Source organism: Protopterus annectens, chromosome 9.part0 (genome assembly GCF_019279795.1).
Source record: "Protopterus annectens isolate FY-2018-M chromosome 9.part0, PAN1.0, whole genome shotgun sequence".
Taxonomy (NCBI): Eukaryota; Metazoa; Chordata; order Ceratodontiformes; family Protopteridae; genus Protopterus; species Protopterus annectens.
Genome location: NC_056743.1, coordinates 1,421,281,519 through 1,421,300,242, shown reverse-complemented (window position 1 = coordinate 1,421,300,242; position 18,724 = coordinate 1,421,281,519).

Genomic DNA, 18,724 nt, shown 5'->3' with positions numbered 1-18,724 from the left:
CCTCTTTACATCCACACAACAGGCTATCTTAATACAATACAAGGATGATCCCACTTTCATTTGTACATATAACAACATGGTACACCTCCAAAAAATTACTCAGGAAGCTTTAACAGCCACTGAAGCATAGCTTCATAACTCACAAGTCATGCTCAACCCAAAAAAGACTAAACTACTACTTTTTCCCCCAAATCTCACTATCATGAAAAAACAAAATTTAAAGTCCTCTCTCTTGATAATACAACCACATAAGTTACTCATAGCAAATTATTAGGGATTATAGTGGATGGTAGTCTTAAATTTGACCTGCATATAAAAAATTGCATAAGAAAAACTCATCAAAAACTAGGGATGCTTTACAGAGCCAAAACCTTTCTCACCAATGCAACTAAAACTACACTTGCCAGTGCTTATCTCCTCCCCACACTTATTTATGCTGCTCCCATCCTTACTAACCTCCAGGCTTCACAAAATTTAAAACTTGAACAATGCTATAACAAACTTGCTAAATTTGCAGCAAATACCCCGTTCAGTATTCACAACTATATAGCACTGAAGAACCTAAATTGGTTAGAACTGCCTCATCAACTAACATAAACACAGCTTCTTACCACCTATACAATTATTCAGCATTCAGCTGCCTGTCCAGCACTAAAAAACATTCTACATGACTATGCTTCCAGTCAGTCATTGTGATCTAGTGACCAAAAAGTCCTGTCCGTCTACAAACCTATCAAATCTGCTGGGTATTGTCTGTACTTGTACAAGGTTGCTAAGGCCTGCAACTCCTTACCTTTATCTTTCAGGTCAGTACCCTCCCCCATCTTTCAAAACCACCCTGAAAGACTTCCTAGCTAAAATCTGTCTCTGTTCTTGCTCAAAACCAGGGTAAACTAAATCCCTAAATGTGAACAAGTACATTTTCATCCCTTATACCTCCTTACTGTCCCTTCTTCACTTACTTCCTTACTTCTATCAAATTCTGTTTCCTGATTTTCTCTCTAAATATACCATAAGCCCATTTTCCCTCACTTTGTATTGTAATTCCTGTTTTTATTAGACTAGCTTACCTTTAATTTCTTTATAAACTGTCTAAAACTTCTTTAAATATTAAATGATTGTTATATAATTCGTATTGATTCTTAACCAATGTTTCTATATTATGTCTAATTTGTTATAATCAATTAAATTGCAGATATTTTGTTTTATTTTGAAGATTGTAAAATTATTGTCCTTAAAATGTTTTTTTAATAATTTGGAGCTTTTCTCACTGGGCCTCCATTGAAAATGGGCTTCTACCCAGTTGGACTTTCCAGGTAATCAAATGTCAATAAATAAATAATAAATTGGGAAATCTACCTCTGCAAACCAGGGCTGATGCCATTCCCATTGTTGCTGCCTTCAGTATAAGCAAACCCCACAGAGTGTGTATGTCAAAGTAATGCACTCCTACCTCCTTCACACAACCCACAGGTAGTGTATCTCATGCAGCATCCAGACATAGCCTAAGTGATTGTCAAGCACCTCATGTGGCCAGACAGTCACAGTCTCATGATTCTCCTTCATCCTTGCTGGCAGGTGTTGGTGCCAGTGCCAGTGTCATTCCTTGGAGATGATGTACCCATGGCCAGGGATGTTCATGGTCTGCATTGTTCCCAATTGAGGCCCCAGAACACCTGTCATACACACGTGCACACATAGAATCCAACCACATTTGCAGGAGTTCTGTCCCAGTACACAATCCACTGGAAGTCCCCACTTTTGCTGGACATCTATCCCAGCATTGCACAGTCTAACCAGTTCACCTCAACCTACTGTCAATATCACATGCTACCTTCCACATTCTTATGTCCTCCCACTTATCACTGTGCTCATTGCTGATCCATGTCACTGTGCCCCTCCCCATTTATCCATATCAGGATAACTGTGCCTTTTCCTCACAGCTGTGTTATATGGGTAGGCTTTCTCTGATGTATAGAATATCCAGTAAATACACAGTACAGCACAGCCTGAATGTGGTGTTGCATACATCAATTTTAGTCTTTGTTGTGTCTCATCTGGATCATAGCTGTGGACCACATGCTGTTTCTTTGCCAGTGCCACAGCATATTGCGCCAGCCTCTGTCTCATATGGTCTACCCATGCTCGTCTGATGGCTCCTCAACCTCAACCAGTAACTCTACCATCACTCACTCCAGTCCATCTTGTACTATAATAGCAATCCCCTATCCTAACTGTCTGTGTACCAGCATGTTGTGCAGAGTTGTGCAGACATCAAATATCTAGCTGCAAGTCTCCAAAGCATACTAAAGCATGTCACTGGAAGAATCTAGGCAGTAGATATAGGCATTCATCAGTCTAAATATATAATCAATAATGATGCACTTCTGCAATAATGTGGAATTGTGTTCAATCTCTGCCATGCTCTGTGGGTTGCATATCTGTGACATGAGCCATGGCGCCAGGGCATATCTCTGAATCATCAGTAAGATGTCTCTGTGGGTAGTCACTTCACACAAATCAGTTGTGTAGGATGGATGTGCTCTAAATGTAGGAATCATGGGAATTGTCTGGATGGTGCACAGGAACATCATATATAATATCCTCTGTTGTACATCACCTGAGATTGGAGCATAAACCTTTCTCTTTCTAGATAATGTACCATTGACTATGTGGACCAGGTGGGGTCTTGATAATAATGCTATTGCAATCAGTGTCCCCTAGATCCTCTGAGAAATGGCCTATTTCACACAATGCTGACACAGTGTTATTTTGCTCCTTTGTGGCTCTTGGGGACTTTCCAGTGACTGTCATAGGACATGGTTGGTATATCACAGACATCTACCTCATGAACAATGTACTTGTTCTTATGTTACGGCATGTGGTGGAGCATATGTGGTTCCCAAGAGCCACAAAGGAGTGAAATATCCACTTTATATCAAATACTACATGCATGTGAAATGGACTAAAAGTAATTTTATTTCAGAGCATATATGGAAAGTTTTCCATAAGAAATATGACTCAGATATGTGCTACAGTTAAGGGGTTGGGGTTGGCATAATAGTTAAGGTGTTTACTTCATAGACACAAGATACAATGTTTGATTCTCATTAAAGGGAAATTGGCTAGGCTTAAAATGGCTGAAAAGGTAATTAGCCTAGTACTTATCTATGAACCTCTGAACCTAAGTCTTGCTGGTACTGGTATTACAAATAAAATATTTGTTAGAACCTCAAATACTCTTAGCAAACCATTCATATCTCCACTTCCAATCAAATGGGTATGGCTTCAGTCCTAATTGCCATTCAGTCTATGTGCAGAGTCTGCATGTTATCCCAGTGTATAAATGGGCTTTATCTAGGTTCTCCAATTTCTCCCAACATTCCAAAAAACATGCCTATTGGAAAGATACTGTCATTGATACTGTCATTGAATATGGTATTTACCCTTGCCTTTGTTACCTGTGTCATGGCTAAAAAGAAGCTGAGTGACACCAGTTCACTTACTCAGTTAACAAATGAATAAATGAAATCAAATTACATAAGACGTATTTTAACATTTTTCTCATTACAATAAGAATGAATTGCAGTTCTGTAGTGTCCATTTAGGTGCCAGCACTGTTTATGGAGAGTTGTGTGTGAGGATTTTTGTGACTGCAGTGTTTAAACTTATTGTTTTAGATTTTGTTGAATAGAAAGTGCAATCCATGTTTCAATTTATTATTATTATTATTATTATTTTATATTTGTATTAAACTAAGGACAGATTTGGGTTTACAGGTTAGGCTAGTGTGCTTTTTAGTGTATTCTGTGTAGCATGTAAAATGTATTTCAGTTTTTAGTGAGCAATGTAAGTATAATGGGGAAGGGGAATTTAAGGAGTGATAACCTGACAGGAGTTTAGATAAAATGTTATTTATATGCCAGGAGTGTAGTTATTTTTGCTTATTTATACTTTTGGAGTGGCATCAGAAATATACACACACTATACCAGGGATGTGATTTTTTGATCACACACTTCTTTTTGAGTCGCACTGATAGGATAAAAACAATTACAGAATATTAGAGACAGAATAATAGGTAGTTTAGTCAAGATTATATGGGAATTATTCTTGAATTGTGTATTCAATAATTATGGACATGAGAGCAAAGCTCAAAAGATCAAAATTATTTTTGCACACCTGAGAAGAATAATTCCCTGGTAATTGTTATAGTGGGTATTTGTCTTTAAAGTGTGTGGCTGTTGGATTCATAATTACATTTTGATGTTTGGGGAGAAAAGAAATTAGGAATCAGAGAATTATGAAATTTGTTTCCATGTCATATCTCAAATTGCTTATTGCTTTATTTGTTTCATTTTGGGCAAGAGTAATGGAATAAATAACAGTTGCAATATTATTTAGAAGCACTACTTAGTTTTTCAGTTGCATAGATCACCTCTACATCACTATGCATGCATGAGTGTGTGTGTGTGTGTGTGTGTGTGTGTGTGTGTGTGTGTGTGTGTGTGTGTGTGTGTGTGTGAGGGCATACATAAGCATACTAGTGCAACTCTAGCATATGCTCACTGGATTTAAAATTGTATTAAACTGATGCTCATTTTCAACAGGCTAAATGACATGGGTAAGACTATGGACCTAATTCCAACTCCCAGTCTAAGTAACTTACTCTGTTGTATTACACCAGTAAGTCACTTTCAGGTCTTTTGAAATCTGTCTTCTAGTGTGAGCCTGTTTATAGCTAGGCCTTAAACAGAAGTAAGTCACTTACACTGACAGCATGTCTTTTGGAATGGGTGCAGGCTTACACCCAAGTAAGTCACTTACAACAAGAGCAACTCTTGGAATCTGACAATTAAAATGCAAAAAACACACTGAACTAGCATGTCAAAGGAAACAAAAATTATTTTATTGAGTACTTTTGTCCTTTTTAGCAATGAAACTTCATCAGAATATACGCAATCACATCCATGCCTCATTTTGAAACTTGCAATCAAATCTCATGTTACCTTAACCAAGGCAATTCTATTGGCTGTTAAGGTAACAAGTAATTTGATTGTAAGTTTTAAATTTTAAAATGAGGCATGGATGTGAATGTGAATTACTCTGATGTCATATTGTTAAAAGGGACAAAAGTGTTCAATAAAATAAATTTTGCTTCCTGTAATGTGCTAGTCCTGCATGTTTTTTTTTTTTTATTTTAATGGTCAGGTTATCACATTCTGTAAGCACTTATCAGTTTGGTTGTTTCTTTTGAAATATGGCCCAAAATTATAGAGTTGCAATCTGTTTTATTTTGTAATGTAACTCGTATCTTCTATACATAGTAAACAACATTAATAAGGATAGAAGAATACAAAGTTTCCTCACGTTGTGTAGTGCAGCTTATAAAAGTTAAAAAAATTTATGGTGCAGCAGTTAACATTGCAGCTTCATAGATCATGGGCAAAGGAAGTCCCAATAAATGAACTAATGGTCACCAAAACTGGCTGCAGGTATGATGTTAATATGTATGTGTATCCTGCAAAGGTCTTGTGACCTCTCCAAGACTGGTTCAATGCATTATACCCACTGTTTAACAGGATAGGGTACCACATCCCTGCAGCAATAGAAGAAAGCTAGTATCTGAAAATGAACCCCATCATGACAGACAGAACTGTCTTATCTCATTTAACATGTATGTAAATGATAGACCACCCCCAATATTGTTGGAGATAAGAACTCTCTCTTTAATTCAGTAGCATATGTATGTATCTGTAAACACCGGGGGAGTAGCCTGAAAACTCTAATTTATATAACAAACTTTTCAGGTAAATACAACCATTAAAAACATTGACTATTACACAATTGGCACTTACTGCCCTCTTGTCCCCTAATGAACGTGATTAACAGATGGCAAAACCCAGAGCACTAATAATCCAGACAAACACATTCAGTTTAAGAGCTTTAACAACCACATCACTGAGTGAACAACTACATCCTGAATAACAAATAATAACAATGTATTCTTAACTTTATAAACTTAAGCAGCTTAAAGAACGTTGTGAAAAACTCTACTGGGATAAATAATATGCTGGATATTGCCCTAACTAGCACACACTTGCTTTGCTTCACCTTGACTGTCATACTGTCTCTTGAAAAATCACACCCTGACAGCATCAACATCCAGGTCTTCTTTGTGCATAATACTGCCCCTTTTATGAATTTTACAAAAGGTGACTACCCCAAAATAAGCAAGAAGCTAAAGGATTCATAGCAAGTTATTCACCCCACTAAGACTATACCATGAAACACTGCAACAATAAAGATTACACTAGAAAAGGTTAAAAACAAAGAAAGAAATATTTTAAAGAGGGCACACCACCTTGTACTCCCCTGATGCTATTGCATTTCTACATATACTAACTCTGACATCACTCAGCTTTGGAGTTATGCTGTAAAATTCTGCAGCCCAAACGTCTGTAGTCTTTAAACTGCAGTGCAAACATGTGTGTCTAAAATAGATGTCACTTAAGTTTTACTATTCTCCTGATGAACAAAGTCACATTAAAAAAATCTGTGTATCCCACCTTAAATGACCCTGATGTGACAGCAAGATAGAAATCTCCAGTTTTATAACATTCTTTATAAATGTATCACCAACTATGTCCTTGTAAGATTTTAGTATGGTGGAAGATTCAAAAACAAGGCTCAGCTGTGAAATTCTAAAATAAAGTATACAATAAAAGGAAAGACTCCCTCAAACTACAGAAGGTTTGCTTTTGTATCAAACAAAACCAGAGTCAAAAAATAAATAAATAAATAAATAATGAAATCACTGCCTTCTACAAACTCCAAAAGATTTCCAAGACTGTCCTGTGTGAAGGGGAATACATGGAAACCCTGTTTCTAATTCACTTAAAATGTGGTCAATGGTCCAATACATTCGGATATGCAAGATGTCACCAATGTTTTAGCACTAACTCCTGCAACCCATTATATATGGCTTCTTCACAATCCCTTCTCATAAATGACTCACCAAACACAACCAGTTATTAAATGGAGGCAATATTGTTTGAGGTTAAATCAGCAGCAGCATACACCCTGACAAAATTATTAGTTGTTTTCACATCAGTAGCCAGCAAAACCTTTTAGACACGTTGCTATCTGTCTCATCTATAAGGATAGGGAAAGGATACCAATGGGACTGGTTCAGAAGGATAAAGGTACTTCAGACATAAATCAATATAGTTTGTGAAATATAAATCATGCCTTTCAAACATGGTCAACTTCTTTTAAGAGGTCACAGGTGCACTGGAAAAGTCAGTGCATATAACCTGTCTTCATCTTACAATGGCATTTGACACCATTCTATACACAAGGATATTAGATAAACTCTGTGATATCAGGTTTAATATTTATCTGATCTACTAGACTGCCATCTGGGTATTGAAAAGCACCAATATAGTGAAGATAGAAGGTCAGCTCTCCACAACACATGAGATAGCTAGTGGGGTCCCAAAGGTTTATGTACCTAGTCCTCTCCTTTTCATCTTCTCTAATGGCTTGTGTCTATACCAACAATCCTTCATACTGGCTATTTGTTTGTCCACACTACTTTTTGCTGACAAGTACAGTTTGTGGTGGTTTCCCTAACAATCTGATTGGTGTAGTAACCTCTCTGTAATAAAACTGCAGTGCCTGGCTAATCCATGCTATTTGTGCCCAGTAGCAGAGCTGTTTAGCTGGCTGTGACTCCTTCTACAACCATCTGGATATACAAAGCTGATATAAGTATACCTTTTTGCACTTGTTCTGTTTCAGTGATAGTTAACAAAACTGTACTGCATTTATTTATTTGTTTCATTGAATACTGATTGAATATTGGTTGTCTCTCTCTCTGCAGTTTGTTTTCTGACCCTCCCACCCAAGTGTTGTTGTATTCTTAAACTTGGTGGCTTTGGAATTGCCCACCCCTGCTGTAAATTTGTCTTTGGACACTCCTCCCAGCCTCATCTCATTTGCTTACTCAACTGAGTACAGTGAGATCATTTGGGAAAGACTACCCCTTTGCTTCTCTGATTTTGGACATTCCTACCAGTTCCATCTCATCAGCTCTGTCTTCTGTGTACAGAGAGAGCATTTGGGTAGGCCAACCCCCTTAGTTACTTAATCTTGAATTATCTTCTGTTTCCTCCTTCTCCATTTAACAAAAAATACACTTTATTCAGCTGCTCTTACTGTGACTGTGGTCTACCTTCTTTATTACATTATTTTGTTTTGCTGTGTGCTCTTAAGTGTTCAAGTGCTTGTTAGTAGCCTGATTAAATGTATTTGCTATTCTAAACATCTTAGTTTTGGTTTTAGCACTTGTGCTATAGGCCAGTTATTTTACATTTAAGGAGGTTTTTGCGGTCTACACTCTTGTGGACAAACGCTTATCAAAACCATGTCTCCATAAGTCCACCAAACATTCAGAACTCTATGTCTGGACAGCTCCCATCAGTTTCTCTGCCTCATGTTCACTGACAGCCCTCTTCTTCTAGCACATAATTCTTCTACTTGCGAGAAATTAATCTACATCAGTAACCTGGAATCCATGTTCTCTGGCATCACAGTCAGTACTCCTGACAAGGAGGAGATTGCCAGCACAAACACCACACCATCCACATCATATAGCACAACATACACCCACCTATGCAGAGGTTCTCAATAAAAACTTACTTAAACAGCAGAGACCTCCAAAACACACTCACAAACATTCCACATACAACACCAAACACATCACAAACAGGAGGCAATACACCAGTATTTTATTTTATTTCACATTTTATGTTTTTCATTAATATTTTTATCATTGGTGCTTTTGACTTGATTAATATCGTTTGGTGACATCTGCACATGTACTTATATACCATATTTCATGTGCATGAGATCTACATGTATATTTTATATCTTATAATAATATTACATAATTATATTTTATCATACTAATGTTCAAAACATATTTACATTCTCTATAGTGTTTTGTTTCTAGTTCATTAACACATGGAAAAGTATATATATACTCTTTCTCAAAAAAGTTTTTTTATATAATGGCTAGAACATTATAAACTACAGATCCTGCAAGAGCATGGATAATTTTGACATTTATTTCTTATTATGATTATTTTATTTTATTTTATTCTTCACTTATCTTCTCAGATCTTATATATATATATAATGTAATTGTCGTTAGGTTCTACATTATATTTCACTTGGTTGCTGATAGTTCCCCTTCCTGAAGTTTGTTTAGCTTCTAGATCCAGTAAGCTATATAACATACATTCGTAATCCCCCTTTTTGGATCCATTTACATATATCCGTGGATACAAACTGCAGGAATTACAGATCTTGCACCTTTGTGCCTTTTTAGAAATGTGTACACATATTAGCTCAGTTAGTACTTTAGTTTTTTGCTACAAGTAAGATTTTCATATCTTAAAATTGGTTCAAGATACTCTTGTTGCACTCTGCGCTTCATTATTTTACTAACTGACGATCACTGTATTTATCAAGTGACGTCATGGCGTTATTTACGCCTTGAAAATATAGCGAAATACAAGAATGAATTAAATAGTAACGAAAGAAAACTAGTCACTTTGTTTTGTGACTATAAAAGATCAGCGATGGGCTGTTTTTAACTTTTGATCCTTTATCATTTATGGTGCGCTAAATTTTATTGTTACTATTCATTTTTTAATACCTATATGTGCGCCGTATTTTGTGATGTATGTTTCTCATAGAAACTGAGACATATTCTAAAGATTTACAAAGTATGTGAATGACTGTATTCACATTAAAGCATAAGGCTTTAATTTTATATATATATTTACATTTTTTAATATGTTAAAGTATAAGTGCTTCACAACATAGTTGTTTATGAGAACTGCTTATAGGAGCTGAATCTCAATGGTGATGTTAGTTTCACTTTAAATCTGGAACGGCAGTTTTTTCTAAATGACGATGTTAATGAGATTATCACTTCTGTTACTTCTATTAATTAGGCAGCTTTAGTTACTATAGTAAATAATTTTCCCGCCTTGGGTTGTATATAATGTGAGCTTCTTCTTAGTCTAAGTATAATCTGATGAAGCGTAGCTGTGTACTACGTGAAAGCGCTTATTTTTTCCTTGGACCTCAATAAAGCCAGTTTGGAGCCTTTTATGGGATTGGACTGAATTTTGTTATACTGTTCGTTAAAGATATCGTGGCTGGTAACTCCTGTTTCGTTTTTGTGAATTCTTCTACTTGCGAGAAATTAATCTACATCAGTAACCTGGAATCCATGTTCTCTGGCATCACAGTCAGTACTCCTGACAAGGAGGAGATTGCCAGCACAAACACCACACCATCCACATCATATAGCACAACATACACCCACCTATGCAGAGGTTCTCAATAAAAACTTACTTAAACAGCAGAGACCTCCAAAACACACTCACAAACATTCCACATACAACACCAAACACATCACAAACAGGAGGCAATACACCAGTGTCTCACAAACACAGTCCATAAGGTATAACAATAAACCAATGCAGCCCAAAAGGCATAACAATAAACCAAACATACTAGTCATTGGTGACTCAGATGTGAGACACACTGCTGTCCCCCTCACCAGGTTCAACAAGGAGAAGGCCACAGGCAGTTGTTTGTCAGGTGCCAGAATCTGTCACATCATGCATGCACTTAAGTCTCTCCACAACAGGTACAAGTATGACTATGTCATTGTCCATGTTGGTGTGAATGACTTGAGATGTACCTCCTTGGACTATATAAAGAGAGACATGACTGAGCTCTTAGCGTATGTGTTCCAGCTAGGTATGGCCCTAGCCCTAAGCAGCATCCTACCTTCACCAAGAATGATACCTCAATACCAACAAAAAATAACTGACTTCAACAATTAGTTTAGTTTCTGGTATCTTTCCAAGGGGATCCAGTATCTGTCTGCCTGGGATGACATGGTTGACAGGCCTCAATGTTTTGCCAGAGATGGCCTCCACCTGTTATCCCTGGGATTCCAGAGCCTGGCCAAGGCTCTTGCCTCCCCCATTGTGCCTTTTTTAAGGCTATGTCACAAAGACAAATCTTCCAACATAAAAGATCTGTCAAAAAGCAAATTGAAGGTCATGCTGCTTAACACTAGGAGCTTAATCTAAAAATGCACTCACTGGAGGTTCTCCTCACACTGGAAAATGCCAATGTCTGTGTGGTCACAGAAACCTGTTTCAGGGTTGTGGAGAGCACCCTTGCCTTACAGGGATATACCTCATTCTGACCCCAGAATGAGGTTTGAAGACTAAAGGTGGTGGAGTCTCTATCTTCATTAAGGACTGGCACACCTCCAGACTGGTTTGCCAGCATGATGCACTGGAAGGTCATGCTGCTTAGCACTAGGAGCTTAATCTAAAAATGCACTCACTGGAGGTTCTCCTCACACTGGAAAATGCCAATGTCTGTGTGGTCACAGAAACCTGTTTCAGGGTTGTGGAGAGCACCCTTGCCTTACAAGGATATACCTCATTCTGACCCCAAAATGAGGTTTGAAGACTAAAGGTGGTGGAGTCTCTATCTTCATTAAGGACTGGCACACCTCCAGACTGGTTTGCCAGCATGATGCACTGGAATTACTCCAGGTGCAACTGACAGTTGGCAAGACACCCATCCAAGTTATAGCCAGTTACAGACGCCCCTCCATGACTCAGGACACCCACTCCTCCTACCTGGACTTACTTGACTCCATCAAGTTATCCCCTAACACCCTGATCCTTGGTGACTTCAACTTCCCCACCATAGACTAGGTGAACTATTCCTGCAGTAATGCACTCACCCAATGATTCCTTGACTTCATCAATTCTAACACACTAGACCAGCTTGTCTCATCTCCCACAAGGGGAGAAAACATACTGGACTTGGTTCTCACCAACATGGGCGACTACTGCACCACTCCCATAGTATGTCTTCCCTGGGGAAATCAGATCATCAGTCTGTCTCATTCGAAGTTTCTATCCCACTCTTCCCCACCCCACCCCCAGCCATAACCAGGCTAAAAAACTTCTCAAAAGCTGACTACAACCTCCTAAGGGAGGGTATCAGTAGTTTCACACAACCCCCCCCCCCCAAAGGATGCAGACAACTATGGTGAACAGTACGCCAGTGCAGTATAAAAGCACCTGTACAACTGCATGGACTCAGCCATACCCAACAGAATTAAAACCTGCTCCTCAAGGAAACACAAACCTGCCTGGTGGACATCCTTTATCAACAGGCTTTACAACAAAAGGAAGAAACTGTTGTCCAGGTGTAAAAAGGAACAAATTCCAAATTGGAAAAAATCCCTCCTCAGCCTCAATAAGCAAATTAGATCACTAGTGAAAACCTCCAAAGCCAATTATGAATTGAAACTAGCCTCCAAAACAAAGGGAAACCACAAAGCCTTCTTCAGTTACATCAGGAACCACCATGGCAAAGCCCAGGTTTGTTCTGAATTAGTACTTAATGGTACTACTTACACTGATCCTATTGACTTAGCCAATCTGCTAGCAGATAGGTTCAGTGCAAACTTCACCCCCTATTCCCCCCAAAGGCCAATTCAACATCCCCAATACTTGTCCTGCACCTCACATCTCCATAGATCAATTGTTAAAGGGCTTATCCAAGGCAAAGAACACAGCTTCCATGGGACCTGATAGTATCCCAGGCTGTATTCTGCACCATCTCCAGCAAGAACTAGCTTTGCCATTGAGCACCCTATTCAAACACAGACTAAGTACAGGCTTCATTCCAGCAGACTGGAGAACTACCACTGCCATCCCCTTGCACAAAGGTCATGTCACTACTGACCCTGGAAACTATCGCCCCATTAGCTTGACAAGTCTGATCTGTAAAGCCAAGGAATGTATTATTATAGGTTCATAGGTTCATAGGTAGGTACTAGGCTATCTGCCCGAGGGCATTTATAAGTCTAGCCAGAGTGTGTCGGCTTTCACCGCACCATTGATTAATTAACTGATCCTCTGTCAAGCAGAGCCAATGAAGTGAACCCAGGGGTGTATTTTCTGTTACCCATCCACTCATCAAGGTTTCTCTTGAAGAGTGTTAGTGAGGGGCTCTGCCTAATGTAGTTTGGAATTTTGTTCCAAAGCATGGGGGAGTCTCTGTGACAGGAATCTATCCCTCCAGCATATTCTATTTATTGTTGTGGTGAGGTTTAGCTCACTAGAGAGCGTGGCTCTCAGTGACTTGGATTTTTTTAGGTGGAGCACATCCATCAATTCTGAGTTGGACATGGCTTTATAAGTCAGGCAGAGATCACCTCTGAGTAAGCAATATGCCACTGTGTACAGCCAGAGTTTTTTCAGTTGGGCTGCATAGGACATATGTTTGAGGCCAGTAATCCTCTTGGTGAGGTACTTTTGTGGTCTTTCCAGCTGTTGGAAGTGTCTTGTGAGGTACATCCCAAATGGAGCATTCTACTCTATGATGGGTCTGATGAGTGACGAGTAGGGGGCACTATAACCTCTTTATTTCTAGAAGCGAAACCTTTAATAATTAGATGGGCCACATAGAAGGATTTCCTAACTACTTTGGCAATATGATTGTCAAAGGAGAGATTACTATCTACCTGGGTCCCCAGATCTCTTATTACCTCTTCTGTATTAAGGGGGCTGCCACCTATGTGGTAGTTTCTGGGTGTTTTGTTTCTCCCAAATGGGATGACTATGCATTTTTTTGGCATTTAGCTTGAGGCTATGACTTTGACACCAGGTGTCCCTCTCAGTAAGGCCCTTTTGGAGGATGTCCGTGTCAGCCGGAGAGTCAATTATTGCTCCCAGTTTGTAGTCATCAGCGAACTTGGTTAGCCATAGTCCTCCTATGTTTGCCTGTACTTCTGAGAAATATATGCCAAACAGTAGAGGTCCCAGGACTGAGCCTTGCAGGACACCACTTGTGACTGGTTTAGAGTCGGACCTGGAGCCTGCTATTCTTACCATGTGAGTTCTGTCTGTAAGCCAGTTGGCAACCTATCTCATGACATAGGGGCTTATGTTCAGACTGGTGAGTTTTTCTGTAAGACCTGAGTGAGGAATGGTGTCAAAAGCCTTGGCAAGGTCAAGATAGGCTGCGTGAACTACCTTTTCCTCGTCTATGGCCTTAGTGACTGTCTCGAAGACTTCAACCAGGTTTAGTAGGCATGATCTGCCCTTAACAAAGCCGAACTGGGTTGGGTCAAGTGTTTGGAGGTTCCCAATGTCTTTGTTAATGAATTCCATGATGATGCGCTCCATAGCCTTGCAGACCAGGTTAGTCAGACTTACAGGACGATAGTTACCAGGGTCAGTTGTGGCCCCTCCTTTGTGGAGAGGAATAACCATTGCTGTGCGCCAATCTATGGGCACATAGCCTGTGGAGAGGCTGAGGTTGAACAGCTTGTTTAGGTGGGGGGTTAGTTTGTTCTGTAGTTCATGCAAGATGCAGCCTGGGACACCATCTGGCCCCATTGACACTGTGTTTTTGGCTTTTGAAAGGGCTATTTTCACCTGTGCATCTCTGATTTCTGGGACACTACATTTTTCCTATATTGTTGTGGGCCCTTTTGGGGGTAAGAAGGGGTGAAGTTTGCACTGAATCTGTCTGCCAGGATGTTGGCAATATCAGTAGGTTCAGTATATTTTGTGCTATTTTGCACTAGTTCAGTGCATATCTACGAGTTGCCACTTAGATTCGTAACATAGCTAAAGAAGGCTTTGTGGTTATCTTTTGAATCCTTGGCTATTTTTCTTTCAAAGTTAGCCTTGGATGATTTTATGAGGGACCTTAGTTTCTTACTGGTACTGGTCAGGGATGTCTTTCCTTCTTGGGATCTGCTTTTTTTCTGAACTAGTTTCCTCCTTCTATTGTATAGCCTGTTTATGGCAGGGGTCCACCAAACTGGTTTCCTTCTCCTAGAGGAGTGAGTCTTGGTTTTGCTAGGGATGGCACGATCCATACATCCTTGTAGGTGCTCATAGAGTGCATTTGTAAAGGTTTCTGCATCTTAGGCAGCGTTATCCTTTAGCGTGGGGGCTGTGAAACTTACCACCTCTGTCTTAAATAAGGTGAAGTTTGCTTTACAAAAGTTTTTTATTGTGGTTTCCTTAGTTGGGAGTGGTGGGGGGTGTGGACATCCAGAGTGATAAGTTTATGGTCTGATCTAACCAGTGACGGGTTGACCTCCGGTGTGGAACACCTCTCACCCATGTTGGTGATGACCAGGTCCAATATGTTTTCACCTTTGGTAGGGGAGTTTACCAGCTGATCCAGAGCGTTTGAGTTGATGAATTCCAGGAAGCGCTGGGCCTGGGAGTTTTTACTCGAGTAGTTTTCCCAGTTAATGGTAGGGTAATTGAAATCACCCAATATCAGTGTGTTTGGTAGGACCTTCATGTTTTCCAGTGTCTCCAGAAAGGTGGAGTGGTGGTCCTGGGTCATGGAGGGTGATCTGTAGCAGGCCACAATTTGCAATGCAGATTTGCCTGATGTTAGTTGTATATGGATGATCTCAGAGGTATCATGCTGCGCCACTAACCAGGAGGTGTAGGTATCCTTGATGAATATGGATACACCCCCTCCTTTTGTGTTTCGGTCTGTGTTCTGTGGCCAAAACGTGTGGTATGAGTTGCAGCCCAGTAGTGCTAGGGTGCTCTCTGGAGCCTTGAACCAGATTTCAGCTACTGCACAAATGTCAACGTTCTCCATACTGAGGACTGCTTCAAACAAGTGCATTTTGAGATTTAAACTCCTGGCGGTGAGTAGCATAACCCTTAGTTTTTTGTTAATTGTGCTGTTTACGGAGTGGGTTTGACTTTTGTGCCTTGCCTAAAAAAGGCACTATGGGGGCAACAAGAGCCTTGGCCAGTATTCAAAAGCCTAGGGGTGATAGGTGCAAGCCGTCTCTTGTGAAGCAACGCAACTTGTCGAGCATATTGTCCCAGGCTGACAGACATTGGATCCCCTTTGAATGACACCAGAAGCTTAGACAATTGTTGAAATTGATCATTTTTTCTTTATACTGAGGTATCATTCTTGGTGAGGGCAGGATGCTACCAGCCTGGACTAAATGATCAGAGAGCTCTTCCATGTCTGTTTTCATAAAGTCCAGGGAGGTACGTCTCAGGTCATTCACACCAACATGAACAATGACAGAGTCATATTTGTACTTGTTCTGGAGTGCTTGTGTTATATGGCGGATTCTGGCTCCCGACAGGCAACTAACAGTAACCTTCTGCTTGTCCAGTTTAGTGAGTGGGATGTCAGTGTGCCTGACTATAGAGTCACCTATTACTAGTGTGTTAGGTATGTTATTTCGCCTTAAGGGCTGTGATTGTGCGGCACACTGATTTTGTGTTTTATGTGTTGTCTGGTTTGTGACGGGAGGTGCAGGTTGTTTGGGTGTCTGCTTTGGAGGTCCCTGATGCTTTTGCAGGTTTTTATTTAGAGCCTCTGAGTATGATTTTGTGTATTTATGTGTATTTTTTGCCAGTGCTGTTTTAGTACGTCTATGTGTGGCTGGAGATGTGGTGCAAGTGTTAACCTTCTCCTCTTGACTGTCTGTTCCAGTCTTGGGTGAAGACAGCTTAGCCTCCAGTTTGGCTGTATAATTGCATCTCTCGCATATGTTAGTGTTTTGTGGTAGGAAGAGAGGGTTGTCTGTGTACATGAGGCAGTTGTAACATTGCCTCACTATACCCAGATTCACCAGCTGGAGAGGAGAGTACACCTGAAATTGCCCTTTGGTCATGCCTGAATAGTAGGGTGAGCTGCTTAGTCACTTGATTGGTGAGGGGTGAATAAAGAGCCTTGCGCTGCTGGGCAATCAAGTGTCAGGGTATATTAGTGCTTGCTATTAGATCTGAGCAAGTGCTGGGCTGTAGGATGCTTTTTGAGTGCTTAGGTTGAGAGTTAGACTAGTTTCAAGGGAAAAACTGAAGAGGAGGCTTAGTGGAGCCAGGAATAATTTAACCGTAGCTAACCGGTGCTGCCCGGTGCACAAAACAATGCAAACGCGTTTTTTATAGTAGGGAAATAAAAGAGATAGAAATGAGCCCAAAATAGCCAATAAACTGCTAATGTCTGGGCTGGAACCACTCCTCTAGGGACAGATAGGCTGCTCAAAGCTCCCCTCTCCCACAGGTGAAAAGAGAAACTTCCTTCTATCCATGTAAGGTATGGGCAACTCAGAAACTAGTATCACAGCCCTGAATTCAGCACTAGCCTGAAAGCTGGACTATACTAGCTTAGAAAGGTGGGAAACAAGGAATTATTTTGGGGGTTTTTTGTTGTTTTTTTTTTTTTTGAAAAGATAAGGCAAAAACAGTAAAAGAATTATGGGTCTCATAAACAAGGACATAGGCAATCTCCAAGCACTTGACCCCACCCAGTTCGGATTCACCGAGGGCAGATCTTGCCTGTTTAACCTGGTTGACTTCTTTGAGATTGTCACCAAGGGGTGGATGAGGGAAAGTCAATACATACAGCTTACCTTGACTTGGCCAAGGCCTTTGACACAATCCCCACTTGGGCATCATCGAAAAGCTAACACAGCTTAGCATAAATCCCTATCTCATCAGGTGGGTGGCCAACTGTCTCATCGATAGGACTCACAAGATCAAAATAGGTCCCTCCACCTCCATCAGCAGATGAAGACCTGTGGTGTTCCCCAGGGAACTGTCCTGGGACCCCTACTGTTTGGCATCTACTTCTTAGAGGTCCAGGCAAAGACAAAAGGCCTGTGGCTGACTAAGTCTGTGGATGACTATAAGTTGGGTGCTGTCATTGACTCCCCAAATGATGTCAACATACTGCATGAGGGTATCACAGCAATAAATAACTGGTGCCAAAGTCATGGCCTTAAGTTAAACACAAAACAATAAAAATGTATTATCATACCATTCAGCAAAAACATGGCGCTACTGATTACCACATCAGTGGCAACCCCCTAAGCAGACAATCTGTGGTGAGAGAGCTGGGTACTCAGGTTGACAACAATCTCACATTTGGACATCATGTCGCAGCAGTGGTCAGAAAAGCCTTTTACTTGGCTCTTCTCATAAGTAAAGGGATAGCATCCCGGAAAAAAGAGGTTATTACCTCTCTGTACTCCTCCCTCATTAGGCCAATAACTGAGTATAACGCCCCATTTGGTATGTACCTCTCCAAACACCTGCACCAACTGGAAAGGCCACAGAAATACCTCACAAAGAGAATCCATGGCCTCCAACACCTGTCCTGTGTGGACAGGCTCAAATCATTATGACTGTACTCAGTATCATACAGATTGCTCAGAGGTAATCTGTGTCTCACCTACAAGGCAATATTGGACCCTGCCCTACTAGAGATGCTCCATATCCGTAAGTCTAACTCCTCGCACATTATCTACTCAAAAGACCTAAATCTAATATGCAACATCAACAAAACCTGATGGAAAGACAGGTGTGTCTCCCAGAGGCTGTCCCATCTCTGGAATGGACTTCCTATACATGTCAAACAGAGTACCTTGCTAACCCTCTTCAAGCGCAACATTGATGAGTGGATGGGAACCCAAAAATTTGTTCGAGGGGTTCCACCTTCATCCCTTATTGACTGGGATGGAAGGTGCTCAGTGAGGTTTTTTGGGGGAATAAACTCTTGGCTAGGCTTGTAAGGGCTCCAGGACCATTAGCCTAG